This window comes from Gorilla gorilla, chromosome 5 (assembly GCF_029281585.2).
Source record: "Gorilla gorilla gorilla isolate KB3781 chromosome 5, NHGRI_mGorGor1-v2.1_pri, whole genome shotgun sequence".
In the NCBI taxonomy this organism is placed as follows: Eukaryota; Metazoa; Chordata; class Mammalia; order Primates; family Hominidae; genus Gorilla; species Gorilla gorilla.
Window position 1 is genome coordinate 159696488 of NC_073229.2, and position 19237 is coordinate 159715724.

General features: G+C 38.2%; 1 protein-coding gene across 18 annotated transcripts in view; it reads right to left on the reverse strand.

Annotated features, from left to right (window-relative positions):
- The window catches only part of AHI1 (Abelson helper integration site 1), a 215308-nt gene extending 212368 nt beyond the window's left edge, over nt 1-2940 (reverse strand). For 5 of the 18 annotated variants that reach the window (XR_010134375.1, XM_055391068.1, XM_031012265.2 and 2 more), the window contains exons 1-3: nt 2750-2940; nt 2355-2416; nt 978-1062 (exon numbers count right to left, since the gene is read on the reverse strand). The gene's annotated coding sequence lies outside the window, so the exon portion shown is untranslated. The other 13 variants (XM_055391071.2, XM_055391067.1, XM_004044724.4 and 10 more) reach the window with 7 other exon arrangements.
- Between the last annotated feature and the right edge of the window lie 16297 nt (nt 2941-19237).

Below are 19237 nucleotides of genomic sequence, written 5' to 3' on the forward strand. Positions count from 1 at the left end.
ATTACAGAAGCAAACCCGAGTTTTAAAGGAGATGTTGCCTATATACTGTGTGGCATCAAAAGGGGTTGGAGGTTTTGAAGAAAGTCCACTGAATCTGCAAGTAGGAAGTCACGTGTGTCAAAGCTGTTTATAGAGGGGCAGAAACTTAGCAAGCTGGGGCTAAGGAATGAATGGAAGGTGACACCTGTAGAAGTGACATGTAGACAATTCTTTACAGAATTCTTCCAACTGTCTTCCCATCACCCCCAAAGGCAGTGACATGAGACAGTAACTCTGAGGGACAAAAACACTGTGGAAGGATTATGCTTTTTAAGATTGTTTCCACGCCACTATCACCTTTCCCTTAAAAAAAAAAATCATCATCTACACAGCAACTAGTGTAATTTTCTAAAATTCAAATGTGATGGTGTCGTTTCTTCGCTTAAAATTCTTCACTAGCTCCCAATCGCACACTGAAAAAAATATCAAGTCCTTACCATTGAGGTCCAAGGCCATTTATGAAATGTCCCCTTCACACATCCACTGTGTTCCAGACATGTGAAACTACCTGCAGGCCTTCACGTGTGCCAAGTTCTCTCCTGCTTTCGTATCATTACACACATATCCCCTCCCCTGAAAAATGTTCTTCCTCCTTTGTCTCTCTAACAAACTCCTCACTATCCTTTAAAGGCAAATGATATCTTCTCTAGAGAGCATTCTCACCTTGAAGGGCATTTAAGAACTTCTCTTCTGTGCTTCCAGGGTGCCTTAATCTTTGTAGCTCCCTCTACCTCAACCTTGAATTTTCACCCTGGTAAAATGTTCTGTAACTCCCACCAAACTGCTAGCTTTGGAGGGCCAGGCCAATGCTCTCTTATAGTTATGTATCTGCCACTATGAAAGAAAAGAGAGGAGAAGAAGAGAGAAGCGAAGTGAAGAGAAGCAAAAGCAAAGCGAGTAAAAAAGACTCAGGCTTGAGCTCTAGTGTCACCACTTACTGATGTGTGGCCTTGGGCAAGCTACTTAATTTCTAATCCTTGGTTTTTCCTTGTCTGGGAATTTAAAATGGCACCTATTTTAGTACTGTAAGGAGAAGAGAAAATACCAAAAAGCAAAGTAATCAGTACACTGCAATAAAATTACATTATGTCCATTATTATTGTATTAAAAATAAGTAAATAATTATAAATAAAATACATAAATCATATACTTATTTACTATTAACAGCTTAATACACAACTAAACTAATAAATACTAATATTATTTAATGATAACACAGCAAATACAGTACAGAAATCATCTCTAATTTTTTTTTTTGTGGAGACAGAGTCTCGCTCTGTTGCCCAGGTTGGAGTGCAGTGGCACAATCTCAGCTCACTGCTGCCTCCGCCTCCTGGGTTCAAGCAATTCACCTGCCTCAGCCTCCCTGGTAGCTGGGACTACAGGTGTGGGCCATCACACCCGGCTAATTTTTGTATTTTTAGTAGAGATGGGGTTTCACCAACATTGGCCAGGCTGATACTGAACTCCTGACCTCAAGTGATCCACCCATTTTAGCCTCCCAAAGTGCTAGGATTACAGGCGTGACCCACTGCGCTCAGCCATCTCTAAATCTTAATATGTACTACAGTAAACATATGATAGAATTAATGGCTAATATTTGATTAGTAACCTCTGCAAAAAATCAGATAGGACTTTAAAAGACACCTCTGATTCTTATATATTCCATTATTTTACAACTTCTCCCTCACAAACCCTTTCACAGGAGCGTCTAAGAGATATTACACAGGAAAATTAAATGGATTACATTTCATCTCATTTTATTTTACAGACAACCTGATTACCAGCCAATATATGGCTCAATATCAATGGGAGAAAAAACTGAGAGGCTTGATAATTCGCTCCTTAACCAAATGTTATCGCAAGGGAAAAAAAGACAAACAAAAATCCTGTATACAAAATTCAAAGAATAAATCAACAAGATTCTTCATAAGTAAACAAGATTCTAACTTCATAAATATTATTCTTCATAAACAAGATTCTAGGTATCGTTTAAAAACACTTTTGGAATTTGAATTTCTTTCAAGCATTCTTTTAAAAATTTCCCAGAGTACTCATAAGAAGCAATCTTCCTCCTAACGCCCAAGCAGTAACAGCAACTGTTTACGCAACAGGTGAAAAAATTGTTGGCATCTCTTTCTCAAAAGAAAGGGAAAAGCTTTATTTTCACAATAGATGTTTTCACAGGAATGCTAAACGCAGCACAACCTTTGATAAGGATTCTCAAATGGTCTACATTTTTGTTCTATTTTTATGCATCTCGAAACAACCCTATTAATATAATTTGGCTCTTATAAATATAACAAATTGATCACCTTTTCTCAGACATAATTAGGAAGGCTTTGACAGGTTGAAGATTCAGCCCCAGGTTGACACTCTAAAAGGAAATAAACACACTCAGTACGCATCTGATTTAAAAGCATTTAAATAAGAATCGGGAGTAGGAAAGGCAAAGATGGAATTCTCTATCAGAGCACCATGCTCAACTCTCCGGAGACACGGAGACCAGTGAAAGAAGCGCGAAAGTACGGTGAGGACTCTCAGAAATCGCATTCCCTCGGGACACCCGGCCCACGCTCGTCGGTCACTACGCTATCAGCCTCCGCGCTCTCGGACTCCAGCAGCCCCGACACGCCGCCCAGGAGAGGGCCGGGCAGGCCGAGCTCCCCGGCCCGCGCTCCCGCCACCAGCGCACCCATGATGTACTCACGGAGAGGGGTACGCAGAACCACCCGTCCCACCCGAGCCGACACCCGGAGCAGTGCAAATCGACTCCCCCAGCCTAGCGGCGCGTGCGCGAAGTGAGTCGGCCGCGCAGCCACCTAACCCGCCAGCGACCCGTATCCTGAGAGCAAGCCGCGGCTCTGTGCCGCAGTGCGGACAGCGCGCCGCCTGCTGACGTCAGCGCCAGCCTACGCCGCCGTTCCCATGGCGACCAATGCGTCCCGCGCTCTAGGCGAAGACCGCGGCCCCGCCCCCGCGCCTCCACCGCCTTCTTCCAGGAGGAGGGGCCGTGCGGCGCCTGCCCGGGGGCCCTCAGGCCGCAGGCGGGCGCGAGCTTCAGGGAACTTAGGGGGCTCCCGCCTCCCCGGCCATGCGAGCGGGAACAGTCTCCTCCACTCGGAGCGGTAAGGGACCCGGAAATGCGCGGGTGCCCCTACAGAGTCTGAGTTTTCCCCGCCCTCACCTCCGAAAATGTTCTTTCCGCCTTAGAATTGTAGCTAGCGCAGGGAAAAACTGACTGGGCAAAGGAAAACTGGGGAGGCTGTCATGGAAGCCGCCCAGAATAAGAAAATGAGTGAATGCGGCAAAGAAACAGATTTGTCACTCCCCACGCGATCGCGCCCACAAAAGAAAACATGGTTTTAAGGCGTGGAAAATGAAGTTGTACTACAGACAAAATTTTAAGAAAAAATTATCCACTATTCCTTTAGAGCTATCTCCCTGTGTGTGGAAAACAAAACAAAAGTTAAAACGCCATCCTTTTCTACACCTAATGCTCCCTCCCACTTTTCTGATTTCTGCCACAGGCGCCATCTTCAGCTCTGAGTCACCAGGGCTGGAAAAATACTAGATGCGCTACTCGTGGACTCGTGAATACAGGCCATTTCCTGTACCTACAGCCACGCGCTGTAAGCTGTTGCTTCATTTGTACAGTGAGAGTTTACGGAGGCCGGCTTTTCCATTCTTACTGACATTGCCACACCTTACAAACTATATCTCTATGTCTCGTGCTTCCCTAAATCCTGTGAGGAAGCAACGAGAAAGATTACTAATCCAATGCGTACCAAACTGAGCTGTTCAACTTTCCGTTCTAAACATACTCTCCTAGATTTCTATCTTGCTGTAAGCCACCACAATCCTCCCAGTGTTTTAGTAAGAACAGTAGAGTATCCTAAATGCATCTTATGCCAAAGCATATCCATTCTCTCTTTTTAACTTCCTCAGATGGGCCCTTTACCAGTCATCTGACTCCAGTTTGACTCTTAAATTCTCCACACTGCTATCAGAATGACCTGACTAAAAATGTAAATCGGGTAATGGCACTCTCCTGCTGAAAATTTTTGAAAGGCAATATGTAAGAGAAAATGATTACTTTGCCTAGGATACAAGATGCTCCATCTCCCTGACTAGTTTCATCTCTCGTTAGCTTCTTGTTCCAATTTTTTGCAATATTGAATCATGTGTACCATGCAGTTTTATGCAACATTGAATTATGTGTACCATGAAAAACAATCCATAGCCTTTCATGCCCTGTCCTTACACATATTGTCCTCTCTTCCTGAAAATTCCTCCTTTTACACTCCTGCATGTCAAAGCCAAGTGTTGTCCATCCTTTGAATCTTAAGCAGGTTGACTGACTCCTTCAAACACTCCTACTCCCTATTAGACTTCGGATACTCATTCTATATATTAGACTTTGGATGTTCATTCTATAGTTTCATAGTTTACTTTGTATTTTCTCTATCCCCAGCATCTACCAGTGTCTATGAAATAGTTGGTATTTCATGAACATTTGTTGAATGAATAATGGATAACATATATCGAGCTCCTTCTAGGAGGTATGCATTGTAGGTGTTTTATGTACTTTTCATCTGTCCTCACAACTGCATTTAAGTACCTGCTTTTCCAAAGGGAAGTTATAACTCTGACTGCTCATTCTTAGTAGGGTGTTAGTTTCAGAATACAATCCCCAGACTAGCGGATGTGTAACCCTGTTATCATCTCTTGCTTCTCCCTTTACAGTAGCATGCAGAGGTGCAGTGGGGTGGAGGAAGTCAGGGAATATTTCATAGCAGAAGTGACATTTAAGACCACAATAATGTGTAGAGTTGTCCAGGTTAGGAAGGGTTTCCAGGTAGAAGAAGGTGGCGTATAGTGTTCACTACAAGAAAGTTTGGTATAATACAAGAACTGGAAGAAAAAAAAAAGTTCAAGTTGGCTAACTAAAAGGTAGAGAATGAGACTAGGGGCTTTTGGAGGAGACAAAACAAGAGAGTTAAACAAGCTATGAAGAGACCCAGACAGTATTGGTCAATGCAATACCATTGTAGAATTTTATGGAGTGAAATTTTCAAATTTTAATATCATAAAGATAACTCTGGCTGCGGGGTGGAGAACAGACAGGAAGGAAGCAAATCTAGATCCGGGAATACCATTTAAGATGCCGTTGCTGTAAGCCATGTAAGAGACAAAGGTGGTATGGTCAAGGCTAAGAAAAATCAGAATGGAGAGAAATGGACCAATTTGAGAAATTTTTAGGAGGTAAAAATGTCAGGACTTAGTGATTGATTGGATGGAAGAGTGAATGATAAGAAATAATGAAAAACGATGACCAGCTGTTTTGCCTTCCCCTTGGCAAGTAAAGAGGTGGCAAGCATGAAAGGGGAGTGAGGAAATAAATATGTTGGGTCTAATGGGAGCCAGGTTTCTCACTGACAGAGAAGGACGTTACAAATTGAGAGAGGAAGAATTCCACAGTGACCTTTGTGGTGATGTTGGATTGGAATTGAATATGTCAGTGTCAACTCATAGTTTTCAATATATACATAAACATATGTAAAAATAAATATAGAGGAAAGTATGTCTGTATATGTGTGTGCGTATCTATCTATTATGCTCTTCCTAGCTCTGTCTGCTGAAAGAGTTTCAGAGTAATGGTATGCTAGAAGCAATGAGCACATGTGCCTAGATCTTGGTTTCTGAACAGTATTATTCACTAAAAGTAACTGGGTCCCTTGGAGAAATGGTTGATTTTAGAACAGGAGCCTGGAAAATCTTGTTGCACCAGAAGTTAAGGAAGTTAATACAGAATGAAGAAACATATCAAAAGGTCACAGAAGCCAGCTTGAAGGAGCCACCATTGGCCACATCTGGGTCAATCTGAGCACCAATATAATGTTAATGGATTATAGTCCGCTAGATAAAATAGGAATATTTGAGCCCATACTAAAATGAATAAATGATTTTTTTGAAAAATCAGGATAAAGAAAAGCTCACCCTTACACAAAAATGCCAACTAAATGTAATGAATGTAGACAGTGTTATATGTAGAAACATCATTATTTGGCAGTCATGATAGTAACAGTTGATTCAGACTAGAATCAGTGTATGCTAAAACTAGAGGGTGAGAGTATTAAGAGACATATAATATTTATATAGTCTCAAAGTATCTCTCCAGCAAATACTTATTAATTACACAGAGAAAAATTAGAAAACTTGACAGTGTAGAAATCTGGCACTGGTGAGCGAAGTTACCATCAGCAGTCATGAGACAAATCAGCATCGTGTATCTCCTGGTTAGAGGCACTTAGAACACACTTCTGTGACATTCCTGCCAAAAATGTGTAATCCGAATCAATCGTGAGGAAAAAATCAGACAACCCAAATGTCCCAAATTGAGGGACATTCTACAAAATAATGGACCTGTACTCTTCAAAGATCAAGGTCATGAAAGACAAAGGAACAACTAAAGAACTTTTTTAGATTGAAGGAGAATTAAGATACATGACAATTAAGTGGAATACATGATTCTAAATTGAATCCTTTTGCTGTAAAGATATTATTGGGACAACTAACAATTTGAATGGGGTCTCTGGATTAGATGGTAGTATTTTAACAGTATTAATTTCCTGATTTTGATGACTATAGTGACATAGATATTTTTGGTTTTAGAAAATACATATTGAAGTATCAAAGGTGATGAGGCTTCATATCTGCAACCTATTCAAATGGTTCAGGAAAAAAGTGTACATAAATACCGTAAATAAATATAAACGTAAATAATATACATAAAGAAAATGATAAAGCAAATGTTAACGGAATTTGGGCGAAAGCAGAAGTTCTTTATACTATTCTTGCAATTTTTGTGTAAGTTTATAATTATTTTAAAACTATAAAAGAAGTTTGAAAGGTGCTGAGGTTTCTGGCTCAGGTAACTGGGTGGAGAATGGCTAATCAGTTAATGACAAAAAGTTAGGAAGAGCAAGCATGGAGGAAAAGATGTTTAGTTGCAATGGGATGTATGGAGTGGGATGTTCAGCAGGCAGTTGAGTATATACTAAACATATTAATGAGCCCCATTCAAACTGAATAAAGCAGATATGTTGCTTTAGCTCTCATTACTCGAGAGTGCAAGACCAAGGGCACTCCGCTATCCTAGGAGAGGCAAACAATTAAGAGTGGTAGTATGGTAATAATTATAAAAATTGGCTGAGTATCCATGAAAAAAATTGTGTATGTGTATATATATGCACACATATATGTATAAATATATATACACACATATATGTATAAATATATATACACATATATGTGTATAAATATACACATATGTGTATGTGTGTGTGTATGTATATATATATATGTATGTATATAAATTGAACTATTTAGGAATAGAATAGATTTAGGGTGTTCGACACATTTAATACATAATGAATAGTGAATTTCTTGAATCATATAATACCTAAATGTGACTGATATGCAAAATATTTAAACCCCTTACAGGATGTGCATTTACCAATCAGAACAGATGTTGGCTTTACTGCTTGTATTAGTTTGCTGTATTAGTTTGCTTGTATTAGTTTGCTGGGGCAGCCATAACAAAGTACCACAGAAATTTATTTTCGCACAATTCTGGGGGCTAGAAGACTGAGATAAAGATGTCTGCAGGGTTGGTTTCTTCTAAGGACTCTCTTGTTGGCTTGTAGATGGTTGTTGTCTCCCTGTGTCTTCACGTGCACTTCCCTCTGTACCTGCCCGTATCTTAATCTCTTCTTATAAGGACAGAGTCATATTGGATTAGGGCTCACCCTAATGACCTCCTTTTAACTTAATTACCTCTTTAGAGACGCTGTCTTCAAATACAGGCACATTCTGAGGTATTTTAAGATTAGAACTTCAACATATGCATTTGGAACTGGGGCATAACTGAGTCCATAACGCTATTGGAGAGGGTTCTGGAGCCATAACAGATGGAATGAATGGGCCTTGTTTGGATTCTGATTTAAATAAACCAACTATAGAAAAACATGTTTTAGGCAATCAGATTTTTTGTTATGGGCTAAATATTTAGAAGATATTAAGAAATGTTTATTAATTTCATTAGGTAAAATAATGTTGGTGTGGTTATGTAGAGTATGACTTATGTGCACAGAACAGAATGATAAGGTGTCCAGGATTTGCTTTAAAATATTCCAGATTTTTTTAAAAGGTGAGAGGAAATGACAAATGTATATCTAAATTTTGATGGTTGTTGAAGCTGACTGGTAGGTACCTAGTATTTCATTATACTTTTTCCTTTGTGTGTTTGGAAATTTTTGTAATAAGCAGGAAAATAAAATTAAGAATATGTGTATTATAGATAATTTGAAATACGTAGAATCATGAAAAAAAGGAAAAAATACTCAATACCACTACCCAAGAGAATCTAAATTAACTTTTTTGACAAATTTCGTTTCAGTCTGTTTTCCATGCGTATTTTAATTTTGGTCATGTTGTGTGTAAAATATTTATTTCTGCTTACTCGAATGAACATTACGTTGCAATTTCATTTCCATGCTATTACAGTAGTGCCCCCTTAACCATGGTTTTGCTTTCTGAGGTTTCACTCAACAAGCTTGGTTTGAAAATTTTTAGAGAGAAAATGAGAGATTACATTCACATAACTATTAATACAGTATATTGTTATAAAAACTTTATATTGTTATTAGTTATTGCTGTTAATCTCTTACTGGGCCTAATTTATAAATTAAACTTTATGAGAGGTGTGAAAGTTGATTATAGAAATTGGATCATTCTTGTCATACCCAACTAAATCAGAGTGAAGGGCCCAGGGGAAAAAGCATTTGGGGCATATAGCATCTGCTCCAAGAATTAAATTTTCCACAAGCCCAGCTACTGAAACTGCCTGTTGTAATCTGAAATCAGTTTTATCTGATAGCTAATGAAATAACCTGCTGTGACACTAAGATTAGTTTTACCCACTGCCATCACTCGCCAATCAGAGCTCGCCAGCTCCCCAAATGTTACCCATTGTTTCTTTCCAAAACAATGGGTAACATTTTTCCTTTTTATAAAACCTCCAACCTGATCTCTGTTTTTCAGACATACTGAAGACCACCCATTCTGTGTGTTTGCCTGGAAATGCAATTCTCATTTCCCAAATAAAATGTTTGAAATGTAGAAATTTGACTCTATGTTTTATTTGACTTTGAGAAAGGCATGCAAGTATAGTAAATACAGGCTTTGCTACTACCTGCAGTTTCAGATATCCACTGGGGATCTTGGAACATATCCCATGCAGATAAGAAGGAAATGCTGTATATATCACCACTTAATCATCACTGGAAATTCTAACTTTGTTAGTAATGTTCTTATGTGCACGTGGAAAAATTTCAAACAATCGTTCAGATACTTATAATGTGGTAACCGAAAGTCAGCCGTGTTTTTAATCACTGATCAGTCTTCTATACATTCTTTCATACTTCCATTCATGTATATACTAAATATACTAAATTATAACTTCTTACCATAGATTTTGTCCTGTCATCTTGTTTTTGTCCTTTATCAAGTATTATTATTCTAAAAGGCTTTTTGTGTCAGTAACATACATCTACCCCATTCATTTTAATGGCTTTATGCTATATCACTTCTAATCCAAAGTGTTTTTTACCAATTATAGTAAAAGTGTCAAAAGGTGATATGGTGGATTTTAAAAAATAAGATACTTTTCTTATAAGTCTCTCATATTATTATTTATTCCTCAGCATTTTATAGATTTTTGGTGCTATTTTGAAAGCATCCAATTCTTACTACATTTTCTAACCGGGGATTGCACATTTTCCTGCTTTTCCTCTTTCTAGGGCTCCTTTACTGGTTCATGTTTATCACCTTGACCTCTTGATATTGGAATGTCCCAGAGGTACGTTCCTGGACTTTTCTATCTACGTGTACTCACTCAGTGATTTCTTACAGTTCTATAGTCCCACTGTCATGTAGACTACTCCCAAATATATCCCTTCTGCCCCTTATTCTTCCTTGAACTTCAGACTCATAAATCTAACTGTATATTACATGTCTCCACTTAGATTTCCGACATATTCTCAAACTTAACTTTTCTAACACTGAATTCCTCATCTGCCTCCTCAAATCCCCACTTTCTCCATCTCAAGTAATGACAACTCCATTCTTCCAGTTACTCAAGCCAAACACCAAATGCCTTGGAGTAACTGTTAAATCAAGCTTAGCCTAAAACTACCTCCTTACATATTTTAAATTCAGCCTAAATGTTTCTTTGTACATCTTAAACTATAACAAGTAGAAGTGTAACCAGATGTAGCCTACGCTTGGGCCAATCACCAAGTTTTGGCCAATCAAATGTCGTCAACTATTCGAACCATGTTTAAATAAGGCAAACACAAAGCTGTAACCGATCCAGCTGGTTCTGTACCTCACTTCCATTTTCTGTGCCTCACTCCTTTTTCTGTCCATAAATCTTCTTCCAGCACATGGCTGCGCTGGAGTCTCTGAGCCTACTCTGTCTGGGAAGGCTGTCTGATATGCAAATCATTCACTGCTCAATTAAATTCCTTTAAATTTAATTCGGTTAAAGTTTTTCTTTTATCATAACCTTTGACCTTTCTCCTTTTCTTATACCCCATATCCAACCTATCAGATTAGTATAGGTTCGAACCCAAATCCTATGAAACAGAGGACATGGTTATAATTTTGAGGGAAGATTTTTTTTTTCTTTACCTGAACTTTAGCCCCTACAAACAAACTTCCTTGTTTCTCTTTGCTGCTGTAATCTTTTAAGGGTTCCACTTTTATGCAAACATCTTAGTTCTCACACTGAGCAAGGCCTTGAATCCTATGCTTTGGGAGGCCATTGCATTCTAAGACTACATTCCTGGCATCAGCAAGTGCCCCTCTAGTAAAAATGCCCTCAGCCCCTACTTTCCACTCTTGTTTTAGTTCTTTCTTCTCTTTGGCCCCCGAGGAATTCAATGATGCAATTTAGTCAGCATTTCTAGCTGATTTTCAGGGTTTTTTTTTTTTTCAGAGTATCTTTGTGACATATTGGGAAAAGAGGAATTCCTTCTCTCTCAACTGTTAATACATGTTGAAAGGAATTTTATGAGTAATAGTAATGGCTTTGTAATAGTGATTGTTACTCAAATTTAGCAGATGACTTACTGAAGTAATTAAACCTTCCTTATACCCTTTTTGTGGGTGGCATGCCACGAAAACTCGATCAACCTGTATACATGGGTTAGGTAGAACCCACTGAGCTTTCCATTATGTATAAAGCTGTCTGTAGATTTATTGGCTGTCTATAAATACCATTTTATTAGGAAAATGTTTTGGTTTAGGTCTCAGAAGGCCCCATGAAAAACAGTAACTGCTGCAGAGACTAAGGGGAAGAGTTAAAAAATAGTAATAATTTAAAAATCCATTTCAGCGTATGATTAATTCAGTTGTCTAAAGCAATGAGCACTAGATGGCAGCATATCAATGTGTAACGTTACCTGTGCCTGAAAGACCTCATTTTAAGGGTGTGTAAGGTCTTATTGCTGTTTTACCATGCACCAGTTTGCTATCCTGAACTATTTACTTTACTGTTTAATCTGTTGGTTTGAACTTATAATAGTTGATGAGATGCATTTGACACCAGGTTTGAAAATAGAGTTTCTAGATTAATAAATATACAGGATGGTGCCAGTACCACCAGTCTGTCTAGCAAAATATGCAAGAATTCAGAGCCCTTTCCTGTCATTAAAGGCCACCCTCCAGAGAGCTTATCTTTCATCTATGATAAGAGCTCTTCTGGTTGGACAAAAAGCACATTTTGGACACTCATTCCTGTCTTGAGTTTCAAAGCTTTTGTGGCTGCTAATGTTTAACTTTTCATCTTACTATTCAAATGGCATCTCTTTACTAGATTGGAAACCACTTTCATATCTCTTACCAAGTGTGAAGATAGGGGCCTCCCAAACTCTGTTGTGGGTAGTTACCAGGTCTTCTTCTCTAAAGGACTCAGGTCATATATCTCTGTCACAGATGAGAAGGGAATTTCCTTCTTATCACATTTGATTGTATAATTAGTATTTAAAATGTAAAAAAGAAAAAATGACATAACTTTAATGTGTAATTTAACTGGATGGCTCCATTTTTCTCTTGTTAACTCAGACCATTTATAATTTTATTTCTTTTAAAATGTTTAGAATAAATTATTAAAGTACATGTTAATAATACAGGAGGGGGCTGGGCACAGTGGCTCATGCCTGTAATCCCAGCACTTTGGGAGGCTAAAGCGGGCGGCTCACTTGAGGCCAGGAGTTCGAGACCAGCCTGGCCAACATGGTGAAACCTCGTCTCTTCAAAAATACAAAAAGTTAGCTGGGCGTGGTGGTGTGCGTCTGTAATCCCAGCTACTCGGGAGGCTGAGGTGGGAGGATCGCTTGAACCCAGGAGGCAGAGGTTGCAGTGAGCCAAGATTGTGCCACTGTACTCTAGCCTGGGTGACGGAGCAAGACCCTGTCTCAAAATAATAATAACAATAATAAATAGATAAATAAAGGGCTTACAAGGAAAAATTCCAAATCCCTGCTTCACCTATTCCTTGCCACAGTACTGTTCCTGAGACCAAATTGTCTTAAATAGCTTCTGTTTTTGTTTCTTCTGGTGATTACCCATCTCTTACCACTATTTCTTGATTCATCAGTTTTAAATATTGTCTTAATCTATTGTGGAGAGAGATGGGCAATGATTTAACTCATTAGCATTGCCTTCTACTGTCCCTATCCATCTCTTCCCAATAAAGTCATAGAAAGAGGCAGAGCAGTATAATAGATAAGAGCACAGACTCGAGTCCTACTTGCACCACTTGCTGGCTGTATAATCTTAGGCAAGTTACTCAAGCTCTCTGAGCCTCTTTTTTTTTTCTCATGTGTAAAATGGGGATAATAATAGTCAATTCCTTGGAGGATTATTGTGAGGATAAATGTGTCAATAAATTTAAAGCACTAAACAAGTGTTACTATTACTGTTACATTTAATTTCTCTTTGCATGTTTAAATAACATACTTGCCCCTTTGTTTTTGAGCCCTGTATGTATTATCTCTTGATACCTCCCATCGTAAGAAGATATTGACAACTTTATTCTTCCCTTCACTCCCCCCCTCTTCTGCATCTTAATCTCACCTTTTATTCCATCTCTAACTGCTTTTCTATTCTCTGGGAGATTTTTTTAAACTTAATCTTCTAACCATATATTGAAAAATTTACTTTAGCAATAACATTTATAATTTCTGAGAGTTTTATCTTATTTCTAATGTTTAATTTTATAGAATTTAAAGATTCAGTATTTTCTTGACTATTGTGTTAGAGTTCAGTCAAAGAGCAAAAATGACCACACCTATAATTTGGATAGGGAAGATAACTGTGAACTAAGTAAAGGATGTATTAACTACTAAGAGAGAACTCTAAAATATACCGAGGTAGTAGCTGCAAAAAGTACCTGCTACTCCTAGGATTGAGGAAAAATTGAATAAGGAAGGAAACTGGAATCTCCAGAGGCAGAGATTCAGGCCTGAGTGGGCATGGTTGCCGCAGGAATGCCCCTCTGCTGCTGTGAGAAACACCGGAGGGACCCTTGCATGCCTGACAAGAGGAAAAGAACACCAGAACAAAAATCGCCTCTTGATCATGGCGTATGATCCTTTGGATGTGCTGTGGAATTTGGTTTGCTTGTCTTTGGTTAAGGATTTTTGCATCTATGTTCAACAGGGATTTGGGCCTTGTCATTTCTTTTCTTGTAATGTCCTTGTTTGGCTTTGATATCATGCTAATGCTAGCCTTGTGAATGAGTTTGCAAGTGTTCCCTCAGCTTCAATTTTTTGGAAGAGTTTGACAAGAGTTGCTGTTACAGTAATTACCAGTGAAGTGAAAGAGCTTTGCGCTTTTTGTTGTTGTTAGGAGGCTCTTGATTACCGATTCAATTCCCATACTCATTATTGGTCTGTCAGATTTTCTATTTCTTCATAATTCAGTCTAGGTAGGTTGTATGTTTCTAGGAATTTATCTCTGTCTTCCAGTTTATCCAATTTGTTGGCATTTAATTGTTCATAGTAGTCTCTTAGAATCCTTTGTATTTCTGTGGTGTTAAGTTTTAATATCTCTTCTTTCATTTACATTTTTGTGTATCTGAGTCTTCTCACTTTTTCCCTCAGTTTAAGTCTTGTCAATTTTGTTTATCTTTTCAAAAGATAAGCAACTCTGAGTTTTGTTAATAATTTCTATTTCTTTTCTAGTGTCTATTTTACTTGTTTCTGCTCTAATCTTTATTGTTTCCTAATTTCTAGTAATTTTGGGCTTAGTTTGTTCTTTTTCTAGTTTCTTGAGGTGTAAAGTCAGATTGCTTATTTGAGATCTTTCTTTTTTCTAAATTATTATTATTATTATTATTATTATTATTATTATTATTATACTTTAAGTTTTAGGGTACATGTGCACAATGTGCAGGTTAGTTACATATGTATACATGTGCCATGCTGGTGTGCTGCACCCATTAACTCGTCATTTAGCATTAGGTATATCTCCTAATGCTATCCCTCCCCCCTCCCCCCACCCCACAACAGTCCCCAGAGTGTGATGTTCCCCTTCCTGTGTCCATGTGTTCTCATTGTTCAATTCCCATCTATGAGTGAGAACATGCGGTGTTTGGTTTTTTGTCCTTGTGATAGTTTACTGAGAATGATGATTTCCAATTTCATCCATGATGTCCCTACAAAGGACATGAACTCATCATTTTTTATGGCTGCATAGTATTCCATGATGTATATGTGCCACATTTTCTTAATCCAGTCTATCATTGTTGGACATTGGGGTTGGTTCCAAGTCTTTGCTATTGTGAATGGTGCCGCAATAAACATACATGTGCATGTGTCTTTATAGCAGCATGATTTATAGTCCTTTGGGTATATACACAGTAATGGGATGGCTGTGTTAAATGGTATTTCTAGTTCTAGATCCCTGAGGAATTGCCACACTGACTTCCACAATGGTTGAACTAGTTTACAGTCCCACCAACAGTGTAAAAGTGTTCCTATTTCTCCACATCCTCTCCAGTACCTGTTGTTTCCTGACTTTTTAATGATTGCCATTCTAACTGGTGTGAGATGGTGTCTCATTGTGGTTTTGATTTGCATTTATCTGATGGCCAGTGATGATGAGCATTTTTTCATGTGTCTTTTGGCTGCATAAATGTCTTCTTTTGAGAAGTGTCTGTTCATATCCTTCGCCCACTTTTTGATGGGGTTGTTTGTTTTTTTCTTGTAAATTTGTTTGAGTTCATTGTAGATTCTGGATATTAGCCCTTTCTCAGATGAGTAGGTTGGGAAAATTTTCTCCCATTTTGTAGGTTGCCTGTTCACTCTGATGGTAGTTTCTTTTGCTGTGCAGAAGCTCTTGAGTTTAATTAGATCCCATTTGTCAATTTTGGCTTTTGTTGCCATTGCTTTTGGTGTTTTAGACATGAAGTCCTTGCCCATGCCTATGTCCTGAATGGTAATGCCTAGGTTTTCTTCTAGGGTTTTTATGGTTTTAGGTCTAACGTTTAAGTCTTTAATCCCCCTTGAATTAATTTTTGTATAAGGTGTAAGGAAGGGATCCAGTTTCAGCTTTCTACATATGGCTAGCCAGTTTTCCCAGCACCATTTATTAAATAGGGAATCCTTTCCCCATTGCTTGTTTTTCTCAGGTTTGTCAAAGATCAGATAGTTGTAAATATGCGGCATTATTTCTGAGGGCTCTGTTCTGTTCCATTGATCTATATCTCTGTTTTGGTACCAGTACCATGCTGTTTTGGTTGCTGTAGCCTTGTAGTATAGTTTGAAGTCAGGTAGAGTGATGCCTTCAGCTTTGTTCTTTTGGCTTAGGAATGACTTGGTGATGCAGGCTCTTTTTTGGTTCCATATGTACTTTAAAGTAGTTTTTTCCAATTCTGTGAAGAAAGTCATTGGTAGCTTGATGGGGATGGCATTGAATCTATAAATTACCTTGGGCAGTATGGCCATTTTCACGATATTGCTTCTTCCTACCCATGAGCATGGAATGTTCTTCCATTTGTTTGTATCCTCTTTTATTTCATTGAGCAGTGGTTTGTAGTTCTCCTTGAAGAGGTCCTTCACGTCCCTTGTAAGTTGGATTCCTAGGTATTTTATTCTCTTTGAAGCAAATGTGAATGGGAGTTCACTCATGATTTGGCTCTCTGTTTGTTATTGGTGTACAAGAATGCTTGTGATTTTTGTACATTGATTTTGTATCCTGAGACTTTGCTGAAGTTGCTTATCAGCTTAAGGAGATTTTGGACTGAGACAATGGGGTTTTCTAGATATACAATCATGTCGTCTGCAAACAGGGACAATTTGACTTCCTCTTTTCCTAATTGAATACCCTTTATTTCCTTCTCCTGCCTAATTGCCCTGGCCAGAACTTCCAACACTATGTTGAATAGGAGTGGTGAGAGAGGGCATCCCTGTCTTGTGCTAGTTTTCAAAGGGAATGCTTCCAGTTTTTGCCCATTCAGTATGATATTGGCTGTGGGTTTGTCAAAGATAGCTCTTATTATTTTGAGATACGTCCCATCAATACCTAATTTATTGAGAGTTTTTAGTAATCCTGGTCTGTGGTAAAACAGACTTTAAACCAACAAAGATCAAAAGAGACAAAGAAGGCCATTACATAATGGTAAAGGGATCAATTCAACAAGAAGAGCTAACTATCCTAAATATATATGCACCCAATACAGGAGCACCCAGATTCATAAAGCAAGTCTTGAGTGACCTGCAAAGAGACTTAGACTCCCACACAATAATATTGGGAGACTTTAACATCCCACTGTCAACATTAGACAGATCAACGAGACAGAAAGTTAACAAGGATGCCAGGAATTGAACTCAGCTTTGCACCAAGCAGACCTAATAGACATCTACAGAACTCTCCACCCCAAATCAACAGAATATACATTTTTTTCAGCACCACACCACACCTATTCCAAAATTGACCACATACTTGGAAGTAAAGCTCTCCTCAGCAAATGTAAAAGAACAGAAATTATAACAAACTGTCTCTCAGACCACAGTGCAATCGAACTAGAACTCAGGATTAAGAAACTCACTCAAAACTGCTCAACTACATGGAAACTGAACAACCTGCTCGTGAATGACTATTGGGTACATAACGAAATGAAGGCAGAAATAAAGATGTTCTTTGAAACCAACGAGAACAAAAACACAACATACCAGAATCTCTGGGACACATTCAAAGCAGTGTGTAGAGGGAAATTTATAGCACTAAATGCCCACAAGAGAAAGCAGGAAAGATCCAAAATTGACACCCTAACATCACAATTAAAAGAACTAGAAAAGCAAGAGCAAACACATTCAAAAGCTAGCAGAAGGCAAGAAATAACTAAAATCAGAGCAGAACTGAAGGAAATAGAGACCAAAAAAAAAACCCTTCAAAAAATTAATGAATCCAGGAGCTGGTTTTTCGAAAGGATCAACAAAATTGATAGACCGGTAGCAAGACTAATAAAGAAAAAAAGAGAGAAGAATCAAATAGATGCAATAAAAAATGATAAAGGGTATATCACCACCGATCCCACAGAAATACAAACTACCATCAGAGAATACTACAAACACCTCTATGCAAATAAACTAGAAAATCTAGAAGAAATGGATAAATTCCTCGACACATACACCCTCCCAAGACTAAACCAGGAAGAAGTTGAATCTCTGAATAGACCAATAACAGGCTCTGAAATTGTGGCAATAATCAATAGCTTACCAACCAAAAAGAGTCCAGGACCAGATGGATTCACAGCCAAATTCTACCAGAGGTACAAGGAGGAACTGGTACCATTCCTTCTGAAACTATTCCAATCAATAGAAAAAGAGGGAATCCTCCCTAACTCATGTTATGAGGCCAGCATCATCCTGATACCAAAGCCGGGCAGAGACACAACCAAAAAAGAGAATTTTAGACCAATATCCTTGATGGACATTGATGCAAAAATCCTCAATAAAATACTGGCAAACCGAATCCAGCAGCACATCGAAAAGCTTATCCACCATGATCAAGTGGGCTTCATCCCTGGGATGCAAGACTGGTTCAATATATGCAAATCAATAAATGTAATCCAGCATATAAACAGAACCAAAGACAAAAACCACATGATTATCTCAATAGATGCAGAAAAGGCCTTTGACAAAATTCTAAATTATTTTTAAAGCAGGCATTTATCTCTATAAACTTCTCTCCTAAAACTGATTTTGCAGCATCTCATAAGTTTTGGTATGCTGTGTTTTCATTTTCATTTGTCTCAAGTTTTTAAAATTTCTTTTTTGATGTCTTCTTTGACCTATTGGTTGTTCAAGGGTTTGTTGTTAACCTAAATGTCTACTGACAGATGAATGGATAAAGAAAATGTGGTCTATACATACGATGGAATATTACTCAGCCTTAAAAAAGAAGGAAATCCTGCCATTTGTGACAACATGGATAGACCTAGAGGGCATTATGCTGTGAAATAAGTCAGACACAGAAAGACAAATATGATCTCATTTATGTATGGAATTTAAAATAGTCAAACTCATAAAAGCAAAGATTAGAACAGTGGTTTCCAGGGACTAGGGGAAGGGGGAAGTGGGGAGGTGATGATTAAAGAACATAAAGTTTCAGTTATGCAAAATAAATAAGTTCTGAAGATCTACTGTGCAGCGTAGTGCCTATAGCTGAAAACACTGTATTATATACTACAAATTTGCTGAGGGGGTAGATCTTATGTTAAGTGTCCTTATAACAAAAAAAAGGAATGGAGGGCAGAGGAAATTTTCCGAGGTGATGAAGATATTTATGGCCTTGATGGTGGTGATGGTTTCACAAGTATATATTTATTCTCAGACTCACTGAGTTTTATACATTATATATGTATAGCTTTTTATATATCAATCATACCTCAATAAAGTAGTTCGAAATAAAATTAAAAACACCCCCTCCACTTCTGACCTCAGTGTCCAACCTTGCAGTTTCTTCTCCCAGTAACCTCTATTAACAGAGCCTACATGGAACCAGCCGGCAAAGACAAGTTCCACTGTCACAACTAGAGAAAAGAGGATGGGTTTGGAATTGAAAG